Source organism: Trichoplusia ni, chromosome 23 (assembly GCF_003590095.1).
Source record: "Trichoplusia ni isolate ovarian cell line Hi5 chromosome 23, tn1, whole genome shotgun sequence".
NCBI classification, from domain to species: domain Eukaryota; kingdom Metazoa; phylum Arthropoda; class Insecta; order Lepidoptera; family Noctuidae; genus Trichoplusia; species Trichoplusia ni.
In genome coordinates this window covers 2475361-2488228 of record NC_039500.1, presented here as the reverse complement: position 1 = coordinate 2488228, position 12868 = coordinate 2475361, and the positions used below count along the sequence as shown (strand labels likewise).

At 33.0% G+C, this 12868-nt stretch overlaps 1 protein-coding gene across 2 annotated transcripts in view; it reads left to right on the top strand.

Moving 5' to 3' along the window:
• Positions 1 to 12868, top strand: part of LOC113504709 — a 151879-nt gene that overhangs the window by 49757 nt on the left and 89254 nt on the right. Inside the window, exons 1-2 of one of the 2 annotated variants that reach the window (XM_026887112.1) lie at positions 7828 to 8205; positions 10335 to 10366. The gene's annotated coding sequence lies outside the window, so the exon portion shown is untranslated. Of the gene's footprint in view, positions 1 to 7827; positions 8206 to 10334; positions 10367 to 12868 lie in introns of those variants that run through there. The other variant, XM_026887113.1, reaches the window with a different exon arrangement.

Genomic DNA, 12868 nt, shown 5'->3' with positions numbered 1-12868 from the left:
ATTAGCTCCAAACATCTAATAAAACATTCAGAGTTCATCAAACTTTGATAAGTTATTGCCTTGACAAACAAAAACTTAATAACTTCTTCCAACTATTAAAATTAAACACATGCCATCAAATAAGTAATTTGCGAGCGAAAATCGACTCGGAATGATTTTTATATTTTTTTACTGCATTAAGGCGGTGTACAAACATGTCTATGATCACTGGAAGCCCGAGGCTACAAAAAGCATATGCAAACTTGCACCCATACCAAATGGACGGTCTGAAATTAAGTCATCACGTCTCCCTACAAGGGGTCTTCATGCTACTTCTCTTGTATATTTTAAGCTACACCATACAAACAACGTGACCAATCAAAAACCAACTCTCAACCCAACGGATAAAGTCCCTAATCCCTTGTTGATGGGATTATATTCGTTTTAATGGCGGAAAAAATCGCATCGTCATAGCGACGACGGTAAAGCGTGACGAATCGCGATGGAGACGTCAATTCCTTTACATTCTTAACAAAACCAACAAGTGAAGTACGACAAAAAAAAAGAATAAAAGGAAGCAAAAAAGGAATGGATGTATACCTAGCTACTGAGTGACGCCGGTCGGCGTTGACGCTTACTTGAGTATTAGGGAGGATTGGAGTACCAACGAAAGTGATGTTTGCAGCACTGTTTCGGATGGCGTTAGATTTCAAGTTATCTATTATTGATGCTGTTGTATCGGTCTCCGTTTCTTTTAGTTGTTGTTCCTCGCACAGAATTTGGTATTTTGTTGCTAGTAATAAAGTGGAGTTCAGAACTACTAATACAGCCTAGTTTATGATCATCTGGAAGTGTAAGAAAATTTAAATCATAAAGTTTATATGGGCCAAAAATACTAAATAATTAGAAGTTTATCCATCGCAATCGATCTAGGTGTGCGATAAACATATTACAACTATCAATTTTAAAAGTAAAAACGCAATTGCATTAGTACGAAACAAGGAAAACAATACTGATGTTTGCCAAAGTAACATTATCGGGTCAACAACAAAATAACTCAAAAGGAACTGCCTGAACGCAGGATTCTGTAAGATTATATCTAGAGCCGGCTACATAAATTACACTTAGTGTGTCTTCGTACGTTTATTGTTTTTCCCGCCAAATATCGCGTCGGTTTAATACGAGAATGTCACCCCAAATGAATGTATTGTTGACTATGACATTATTGGAATTGCATTCGAATTTTAAATTCGAAATTTGGTTGTTCGAATGCGAAATTTGATTTTGAAAGAGTGGGTTTTTAGTCTTTTATTTTTGTTTATTTCTTTTCAGCCTTGTCTTTTCCCTAACCGAATTTGAAAATTGATTGTTATTGTCATATTTTTACAAGCTAATCTACTTTTTGTCTATCTTTTATCTTGTATTGATTTACTTCATATCATCAATTATGGTCAATTGTTATGCACGTTGTCTATTATTTTCAAACGAATCTTCAATTACTGTTACATCATCACTTAAGCTAGCTAAGGCCAAATCATCTCAAAGCTGAAATATTCTCACAAATCGGTAAACAGTAGCACTCTCACAATTAATAACTTCATACAACGCATCTAGTTTCTTTAAATTATCTGGCGCCATGGTGGCAATATTAGTGAGGTTCGAGTCGGCGACCTTACACACGCAACCCCGCCGGCCACTCGACTCGCCTCAAATCGTGTGAACGAGGCTTGGACGTAACTGTCATTACCTTGTCGAGAATGTTTCTATAAGTAAACAATTGATGGGAATTTTATATTGAAGTGATTTTCGTTTAAAGTGCTTTTTTTCTAACAAATGTTTTAAAATGTTGATTCCATTTGATTTATTTTTGATATCGATGACAAAAATTGTTTCCATGTAAGTAATTCTGTAGTGCTGAGGAAAATTTCGTCAGCATTTGCGAAAAATATCAAGAAATCGTCGTTCACGTTTTTTTATTCATTATAATAATAGGCCTCATATTTCTTTGGTCGTTACTGCCTGTTGCCAAACATAGACCACTATCACTCTATCCTTTTTCCATCTACTCGTATATGTGTCTTTTAGGTTTTGTCTTCATACAAATTAACTAATTTCTCAGCTAAAAAAAACAACCAACATAGAATGGAACATAATTTAATTTTAACATGTACTATCGATACAGCTTTAATGCACTTGGCTGTAAGCCCATACAGTCCACACGACCACTAACATACCAAATAATTAATTGATAATCAAACAACATTTACAAACACTTTCAATTAATCGCTACAGTATCAGATAATTCGAATCAGTTACATACAAAGCAATTTACTTAGCAAACAATTTTCATTTCAAATTAACATAAAATTGTAATAAATATTAAATTATGCAATACTTATATAGGTTAATTTAACTTTCGCTTATCAAGATGAATAGAAATAATCTGAAAAGCAATTATCGTAATTTATTGCAAGGACTCGATATTAATGGCAGCCATTGTATTCGGAAATTGACGTTCTGGTTTTGTATTGTGTTCATTATACGACTATACTTAGGTAATTATTTATTTAATAATGGTTTTCTCACGGTTTTTTATTGAATCGCACGACTAGTCTCGGAGTCAACAAGAGGCCTTAATCATGAGCTGCCGCCGAGTCGAAGTCTGGTTGGAATACCACCACGCTTAACCCACTGTATGCGACGTGACACCGGTTCGATCCCCGCGTAGGACTAGCGTTTGTATGCTACTGAGATCTGAGTCTAGGCATGGTAATATTAAAATTATATTTGTACATGTAACTTTAATGTTTGTGAAACACTCGCGAAACAAGGATAAACAAAATCCATAGTGCGGGAGTCGTTTGAAGAAATAAAAACTTAGCTTGAGCGAAAGTAATGACTTCTTTCCTAGACAGAATTATCTTGTAGAAACTTAGTTTCGAACAACTATTACAATCTACTACCAAAAACTTTCGCGCACATACAACCTACTCACCTAATCACTCAAATGAACTTTCACACGTATATTGTAGTATCTAGCTCGAAACAAAACATCATCGTTACAATAATTATGAACGACATCCATTTCCTGCTTCACAGCGACAATTTGCATTCTAACAAACTAAAATTACGCAATGTAACACTAACTATTTTGTACATTAATAGACTCGTGAATTAGTATACATTTTGTGTAGAATTTGCATATTAAATCATGTTATTAAGTATTCGTGTGACGCTCATTAGGATAATTGGAAACTCTCGAAAACAATAATTATTAATACCGAAATGAATTGTCGTGTGATTTAATTATGTTTCGGGTATTCTACAAAATGCTACTATTTTGGGCTCGTGTGTGTTATGATGGGTTAAGGGTTAATTATAGAGACATGTCTGTATAGACATGTTTCATATTATCTTCCTAAATTCAGATTTTTTATGGTGACAGGACAGGAATTCAGAAATTCAGCTCCTGTCATCCTACTACTGTCGTACATTGGAAATGATGTCAGGTATCAATATGCAACAAAAATCTAAAGAACTAATCTTTTTAATTTCTTTTTAATTTTTGTTCAGACGTGTAACCACAGTAAAAGTCCTAAATCTATGATAAGATTACGTTTTGTATCTTAACGTATCATTATATTTCAACTTTTAAAACACATAAAAGTGATTTACTTACCCAATAATTATAATAAACGTATTTCCTTAACAGAAACATGATTTGAAATCCAAACCAAAAATTATAAATGTTGGTCGCGATTCATTTCAGTTGTAAAAGCTAAAATTGGTTTCAATTAATCAAATTGAAACATTAATTCAATTAAGTGTTGCCGGTTCTATAAATTAACTTAAAGCATGCTATTCTAATTTACTACATTCTGTTTGTACGTGGGAATTCTTTGGAGTTTCTTGTCATTTGAATTTTAACTTTATTGTCTGAGTTTAAGATTGAGAATCATGTGTCGTGTTGCATTTTTATAATCTGATACTTAAAATTCGACTAAGAGCTAATGTATTATGTATCTATTGTGATTAAAATTGTTGGCTTTATTAAGAAATCTTTGGTTAATGAGAAAATTAATCAGTTTTGGTGCTGCAGGCTATTAAATGCCATGTTAAATGTGATTTTTTTGCAATACACAATTAGTCAGTGAGTTTTGAAAAACGATAACCATAATTATGACTAGTGATCTAGATATCGTATTACAATTAGACAGTTTAATTAAAGAAATTGTTGTAAAATTACCGCATCCAAGAAAATTCAATCAGAATCACAAAATATATTTTGTGAATCAATCTACCCTTTGATCACATTGTATTTCACACGCATTTACCCACTGCAGCCTATTTCATGATAAAACCTTCAAACGAATCGCGCAACAAACTCCATTCCCAATACCAGCAAATTTCGTCGAAATTTAAATTTTCAATTAGCCCACAAAATCCATATTCAGGCGACAAAGATCCAAACCAGCCCATCCATCATAAACCCTTTGCAAAATAGCTCTACATAAATCCGAACCCAGTATTAATCAAACGAAGACTGTTCATTTCAAAGCGAACTAAGCAGGAGCCAATAAACCATTGGCTAATATACCTGAGCATCGAAATTTGCATGTCAAACGGCTTCCCATAGGACTATACGTTGATATTGTGTAGAGACAGAAATTTGGCCGTATTAGTTCGCCCGCGTTTAGTGAAGCTTGTAGCTTTGAAGTAGAAGATGAAGCGGAGAGTAAGATGAAACTATTCATACTTTTTAATTTTTATGATGATGCAACGGTTAACTCACGCGTATTTATCGGGATTGCTCGACTAGTTTCGGACACAACCGGAGTCCTTAATGACATGCTAACGCGGCGGGGTCGCGAGTCGAACTTCTATTGTCTTAAAAGGAACACCTGTACGCGTTTCCATAGTGGTCTCATTTATGCAGTCTCACTTTAACTCCGGCAACCGATTATCAAGGCAAAGGAAATATGCAATTCTATGATGCGAAGATTAACATGAATACCTTTCTTGGCTTGGTTTAAAAAATAGATTTCAAATGTAGTGCCTTCATTGATAGTATTTAATTGAAGACTAGCTAACATCAAAAATATTTCCAAGTTTTTTACGCGCTCATTGGCAAAATGGACGAAAATTAGTAAAGGAATTGGCTATGACCAGGTTCAGAACCAACCCTACTTTTGAATGTTATAATAAGATCCACAGACGTGCTCATTACCTTCTTTTCCAATGATTGATAATACAAATATTAATAAAGTTTAATGAATAAATTGTTTATCAAGTTAATAAATTCTATCACAGTTCCTCAAAACTTGTACCACAAAACTGAGAAGCGTGGTGTTCAGTGATAATTCATCAAGACATGATAAGGAACGGTGTTGTGACTTGTGACACGAATGTATTATATTACACCCACATTACTATAACGGAGGAACAGTAAAGGGAGTTGATAGGTTTTATTAATGGTGCTATTTTAGATGCTTACCTACTGCGAGGTGAAATTGGATCTTACTTATTCTGTTTTACCCTGAGATTTCTGTTTGATTTATGATTTTTTGTTGATGATACTTGATGGGGCGAGGAAATAGTGGATTCTAATAAGTTTTTCTTTTTGGATGAAGTCAGTTTTTTTTGTTTTGCTGTCCCTCTATATTTAATATCTATACAATGTATTGAGATTTACAATTCTGTTATTGAGATGAAAAATAAAGAATAAGCAATCCAAATTCCCAACATTCTTCTCATAAAGCAAAACACACAAAATTCATATTTATTACATCTACATTCTTTTAAAATTCACTGCTTTGAGGGATTTATTTTAACCCTCTGTGCGTTATTCTCACACGAGGTGGTAGAACATACATTAAACGAACGAACACTGTTAAAATATATGTAAGTTGTGTTTAAATTTCTAAACTTATGTAATAAGTTGGAAGCTGCGCCAGGTAATTTCACTTGCCACGTTACGACAAGCTCACAACATGCTTGCTTGTTAGGTTCGCAGCAAACTTTTGTGAAATAAAATCGTGTTTTTCAGGAGTTTCTTCTGAATGCTTTACCTTTTTAACACCTTCTTTTAGTGTGTTCGACTGATTAAATTCGTTCTGTTATAAATGAATTGTACGTTTGCCTGCATTCGAATCATCTATTGTAAACTATGGGCTTCTTCTTTGATAATGATTTTTTCTACTAACCACGGCAACAAGTATATTATCTAACTACTCTACTCAATTTTAAAATAATTTTAGCTGCTTTTTATGGTAGCTTTAATTTTGGAGATATACCTACTATTAGAATCACTATTCAAGCAAGAAAAAAATAATTTCAAAACTGCCATCAAATACTGAAGACAGTATCAGCTCGAATTTAATTAAAACTCACCTTATTTCCCGAAGGATAAAGCAGAGATCAGAACAGCTGATCAAATTAGGGTCCCTTGTGCAATGAAGCAAACTCATCGACAAGTTAAATTGTAGGAATATCCCAAAGGCTAAGGCGAGAACTAGAAATTATGGATTGATTTTCGGCTTTTATCATTCGTTTCTAAGCAATTTCATTCATTTCTAGGCATTGAATTTATTAGGTCTTGCTTTTGTAAATTATGTCTTGCCTAATTATTATGTGATTTCATTAATAGCCTCATTTTTGGAATTATTTAGATTTATTAGATTAGATTATTAGAATGTGTGCCAGAAAATTGATTTCTGTACCTTTCATAACAGAACAAAGGCAAGTGCCTCTGTACCCCTGCATAATTCATCATTCAATATTAATTTTCGTGGACAAACAATAAAAGAAACATGCCATGTTCGTTTACCGCAAATTCAATTTATTATACATTCAAAACACGCACATTCACCCCACACACACAACACTCACTTAATTCGAAAACTGAATTTCGAACAATTATAGCCCACCGGAAACTTGGCTGGTTGGCGTGATAACAATCTATGATTTTTAATTACACCCATAGGCCCCGCCTTGCCTTGTAATATATACGAAAACGTCCAATCAAATTAGGCAACGTTGACGTAAAGTGTCATTCAAACCAACCCGAGCTACATTAATCACACCATTTATGATTTAAAATTTGTATCGGCCGTTGGAGTGTTAATATTCGTTTTTTGATTCTCAATTTCAACGACGAACTTTAAATTCGAATTGACAACGGTTTCGAATGAATGAGTGAACGTTCGAATGATTGATGTATGAATGGATTCTTTGTGGTTTTTATTTTGTTCTATCGCTTTGTAGCAATAAATCTATATAAGTTCTTATTTGCCGTCGAAAATTATATTTCATTCGTCTCCAGAAATTGCAATTTGCAGACGTCTGAAAAGTTTAAGCGATGTCGTTACGAACAAAGTCTATGATCGCTCAAATTGCAAGGGAAACTAGTTTTTTCGCAAAGCAGTTGATGTATTCTTTGAAACTACTCTTTAGCGAGTTGACGGAGCAAACCAGGTCACAGGTTGCAAAGACAAACTACTGCTTTAACGCGAACATAATTTCAAACTCAATAAGTAGTTGCTAAGCGAGAAGGATATTAAAAGCAAGGTAAATGGAAAAACCAAGGCAATTAAAAACGTCCTACTAGAGTAATTAACAGCAAACGAGCATCCTTCGTTAACAAAGAACACTTTAATCTCTAACTTTTCAATCTAAGGGAATATCTTTTTAACATAACCGTCTAACGTATCAAATAATAGATGAAAAAAATATAACGAATATATTACACGTATATAGCATATAATTCACAGCTGCTCAAGCGGATGCCTTCACACAAATTATGATACAAAATAACACATTTCTCTTGTCGAAACGACTGAACATAATATGGGGAGCCTCGAAATTAACCATAATTGCTTAATTCAGAAATGGACATACAACAGTCTTTGGTCAGAAGTTGAAGTCTTAGCTGTTGTAGGTGATGTACACACACATAGAGATGGGTTTGTTGGGATACGTTTGTATGTGTGTGTTGGCGGCAACGGCAGGCAAGTCGCGACGCGGTCAGTAAGCGATGCAGAGTCGTGGCGTACGGACGTACGCTTGGTTCGTCCGCGAGTGCCGTGTTTTGTTGTGGTCCGAGTTCGTGTTCCGAAGTTTTGTGACGATTTATGAATGAAAGTTTCACCAAATGTTATTTAGATTGTTTTGAAAGTGATTTGTTGTAAAATTAAGTGTGTTTATTGGATTTTTTTCGTTGTTTTCGTCGTAAGTATTTTATTGGAAATTTTGTTTTGTGTTTTCGTATTCTATAAACCTAACCATCTTGGATATATTTTGTAAAAGGCTAGTCATTGGTACAATGGTAAAAAATCGCACATTTATAATTAAAAGTTAAAATATGTGATTACTTTTCTAAATTCCATCACGCCACACAGTTTATTATATTTCATCGAACAAAAATATTACTTATCTCAACTATAAAATAATTTCGCAAATAATGGATAATTATATTGATTCAGAACTATTAAAAGACAGCTAGCATTTATAAAATTCTCATTAGTTTGAGTGAGCTTATTAGGTGTAGCTAATAAAACTGTTATGAACCGACTAATAAAATTAGCAATAAATATAAAACATATTAAAAGCGATAAACCTTTCCTGTGAGAGAAACTTAGAAATATATTTACAAATCCAAGAATAGTCAAGTCAACAACTTTTAATATTAAAACTGTCTTACTGCCACATTGCCTGTCTTACGAACATTATTAAACAAGATCTTCGCGGCAATGCTTTATACAAAGACGGAGACGAAAATAACGAATATAACGATAAAGAAAGAGATAGAAATACTTAGAAATTGACTGGCATCTTCCAGGTAATGGGAATAACGTGTGAAGGGAATCCAAGTGGGTATCATTATGAGTTTTTGTCTATCCTTAATAGTCGATGCTGTGTCATTGGCATTATATTTTCGGGATAAGGAAAATGTGGAGAAAAGTGTCCTTGTGTTTCTCTTGGAGGTTTATTACCGTCATAATCAATTTCCGTCACCTGATAGGGAATTTCTTAAAATATTTTCCACCTTGGAAATAAGATAGGCCTTTAAAAGGATTGTGTCTGAAAAGAAATCTTACAACGTAATGTAAAATTTCTCACGGAAATTGGCGGCAGTGACCCCACAAAATAAAATACAAGAAACATTTTCCTTTCTTTTTGTACTAAAGTAATATTATTAACTAAAATCTATGTTTCATCTGTTATAACCGCAAAACTAGCTTTAAGTCATTTCGCCTTAAACTTACTCCATACAATTTTATCTAAAACGGTTCAGCATTTTAGGCGTAAAAGATTGACAAACATTCCGTTACTTCTATGAAACCTGATCAAGTGTGAACATTTTGTTCTTTTGAAAGCTCTTTTGATTTTCTCTCCATTCCAAGTTGTGGTTTGTTGTGAAGCAACTGCTCACCTATTTACAAAATTGTGGTTAGGAGTAACACTTCATGGTTCACGAATCAATGATTTGATATACAGTTTTGAATTTCACCGTTTTTTTGTACGTATTTTGTATTAGCTGAGTGATAGCTTGTAAACCCAGGCTATGTATTTTAGCATAGATTGTATTTAAGCCAAATGTTGCCTCTAGGACACTGTTATTATAATATAAAGATGAAGATTTTTACAAAGGTGATACTTCAAAAATAACTGATGCATTTAAAAAAATGCACATAAATATTAAGTCCATTCATGGCAACACGCTAAAGACTTCTTAAAAGCATGCTAAGACTAAGAAAAGTGGAACGCTTGTGTAACCACAAAGCTCCCTAGAGTTCATTTTAATACGGAGTTATTCTGTGATAGATCAGTACTCTTAGGCCAGTACGGTAGGTTCGCTATGTGAGATTTCTGAAGTAAAATTAAATTCAATTATTTCCAACAAAAAGATTGTCCTATAAGAGTATTCAGCGCTCTTTAAAACTACTACGATGCAATTGAAAGTTGAGTAGAAAAACATAAGTATGCACTACGCTTTTTTTTCTTCTTAACTTTCTTATATAAAAGGAAAATGTAATCAACTGATAAAACAATTAAGATAATCAGACGTTTAAAATTTAGGCCCGTATCACTTCTAATTAAGAGCTAGATTTTATAATTCAAATCAGGCTTTTTAGAGCAATTTTCGAGAGCAATTAATGTAAAAACTTCGAATATTAAATTAGAAGTAATTGAGAAAGAGTCCTTAGAAGTTAAAAAAAATGGATTCTCCGTCCTCCCTAATTTCTACTGAAGCATTTTCAAGGATAGCTTACTGTCTAAAATTATTTTGGACAGTTTTTATTCATAATGATGTCTTTATAAAGAAAAATACTTAAAATTTCCATTCTTTTTTCCAGATGCCGTCGCTCACCGAGAACCGTCGTTAAAGGTTCGTTAGACTAAACAAAATTATTTGTTTTATAACACTTAAGAGCATTATTAAAAAGTAATAAGCGACCCGTTTTGTGTAAAACACAAGCAATTAAAATAATAAGGCTGTTCGGTTCATACCTTCAATCAAATGTTGATTATACGTCTTTTATTGGACGGCAACGGTCGATGGGCAAGTTTAGATAGAAGTTTAACTTGCTTTTGGAACCTTTGTATACTAGACGAATTTAGTATGGTTATAATATTCCAATCCTACTAATATTCTAAACGTGAAAGTTTGTATGTATGTACGTTTGCTCCTCTTTCACGCAAAAACCGCTAAACGGATTTAGACGAAACTTGGTACGCAGTTAGCTTATAACCAGGATGAACACATAGGATAGTCTTTATCTCGATGTATGTTCCTGTGGGATTATTTTCTAGCTGTTTTAATATTAATCAACAAGTTTTATCTAATGTGACTAGTTTTGCGGTTTATGTAGGAGTATTTTTGAAGTAAATACCATATCTGAACTGAGCTATGTCTGTAGCCAATTATTAACGAACTGCGAAGCTCTTTGTATGGCTGTATGGGGATATAATATTTAAAAGTATCGGTGAATTGCACAGCCTTGTGTATACACAGTCTTAAAGCATCATAGTAGAATCAATATTTTAATATTAACGACACATAAAAAAAGATTTTTAGGTTAGAATTTGGTGTTAACCAAATCAATATATACCTATTAATCTATTAGGTCTCAAACATATTACGGTTTTGTAATTCAAATCGGAAATAAACGCTATAAAATTATTTATAACAAGCACATTATTATATATTCTATCAATCATCGCATGCTTAACATAAAATCCCAAGGTTCCCAAGTGGGTTTCGTAAAAGAAAAACATTCACCCACAACAAGAGGCCAGACTAACCCACATTTATTAGTAGCGAGCGAAATTATCATAAATCCATTTTTTTTTTCACTCACCTCATTTTACAGACCATAAAATTTTGTATTCTCATCCGATGTTTTTTTATTCGCGTTTTCGAACGTTAAATTTGCGGGTTTTAATGGGACATTTTAATACTTGCTAAGGTGCATAATAAACTTTTGTTTTGAGGCCAAACGAGTAAAACATAATTATTTGAACAAAATAATATTTCGTTTTTGATTTCACTCAAAGATTTTTGGACTTTAAAGAACTAATTTCAGTGTGTCAAATTTTCACGTGTTGAAAACTCCTTTGCTAAAGTAGCATATTTTGCTATTGACAGATTGGCTTAAAAAGAAATCGATTCTAGTTTGATGAAATTTCACTTTTTTCTCCTGATAAAAAAGTAAAATTTGGTAAAACTTTTTGGAGGGGTTTGAATGGTTTCTACACGCGTATTATTTGAGACAAGCATGTTTAGTCGTCTCGATGGCCCTTTGAAAGTTTTCATGATATGCTTATTATCTTTTCCTTTTATTTAAGCAATACGCTTTAATATTTTAGTAATTTTGTTTTTTTATTCCTTTGGGATATTATTATCCTATTTTTTACATAAAAGGTCGAGAGGAAGAAACTACGTAAATATTTTAGTCTCCAAAGAATAAGATAATTTTGTTTCTGAAATTAATTCTCTTGCTTTCTAGACTTATAAATTTAAGTCATGTTGTTATTTTATCTGATTCTTAGCTATACTTGAGATAATTTACAAAGCCAATTGTGTATTTGTAATTTAATCAAAACTCTCCAAAAACATAAATACTATTTTGTATATCAAAAAAAAAATATAAATCAAATTATAATCCAAGATTGAATTCAAATGAAAATATCAACATGAAGTTTTTAAGATAAAATTCTCAAAACAAAAAATGCTCAAATTAACAAAAAAAAAAAACAAATTCACCTGAATGACCTAACCTGTGTCTGTCAGTCTTTTGACCACATAATAATTGACGAGTAAAGACAGCATATTAAACTCCTCACCCATCGAAACCCCGTCTTATTCCGATTAATCCAATCTACATTATAACTACCAAGTTTACTAAACACTATAACATAAGCCCAAACTATTGAAGGAAGCAGAAAATGATTATTGATTACTGTACTCGAGGGATCCATCCGTTATATAAAGTTGGCTCTTTAGTTTTCGTTTATGTGGTTCTACGGGTATAATGAAGTTACTTTCTATAGCAAAGGGAAATTATGGGAAACTAGCTGTTGCCCGCGACTTCGTCCCCGTGGGTGGAAGATATAAGTTATAATTTATACCTGCCCTGTTTTTTTCACATTTTCCATTGTATCTTCGCTCCTATTAGTCGCAGCGATGGTTTATAGCCTAAAGCCTTCCTCGATGAATGGTCTATTCAACACAAAAAGAATTTTTCAATTTGGACCAGTAGTTCCTGAGATTAGCGCGTTCAAACAAACAAACAAACAATCAAACAAACTCTTCAACTTTATATATTAGTATAGATTATGAAATGGATTAAAAGTTATATCTGTTCAATTCTGTGGGATGGATGTTTGC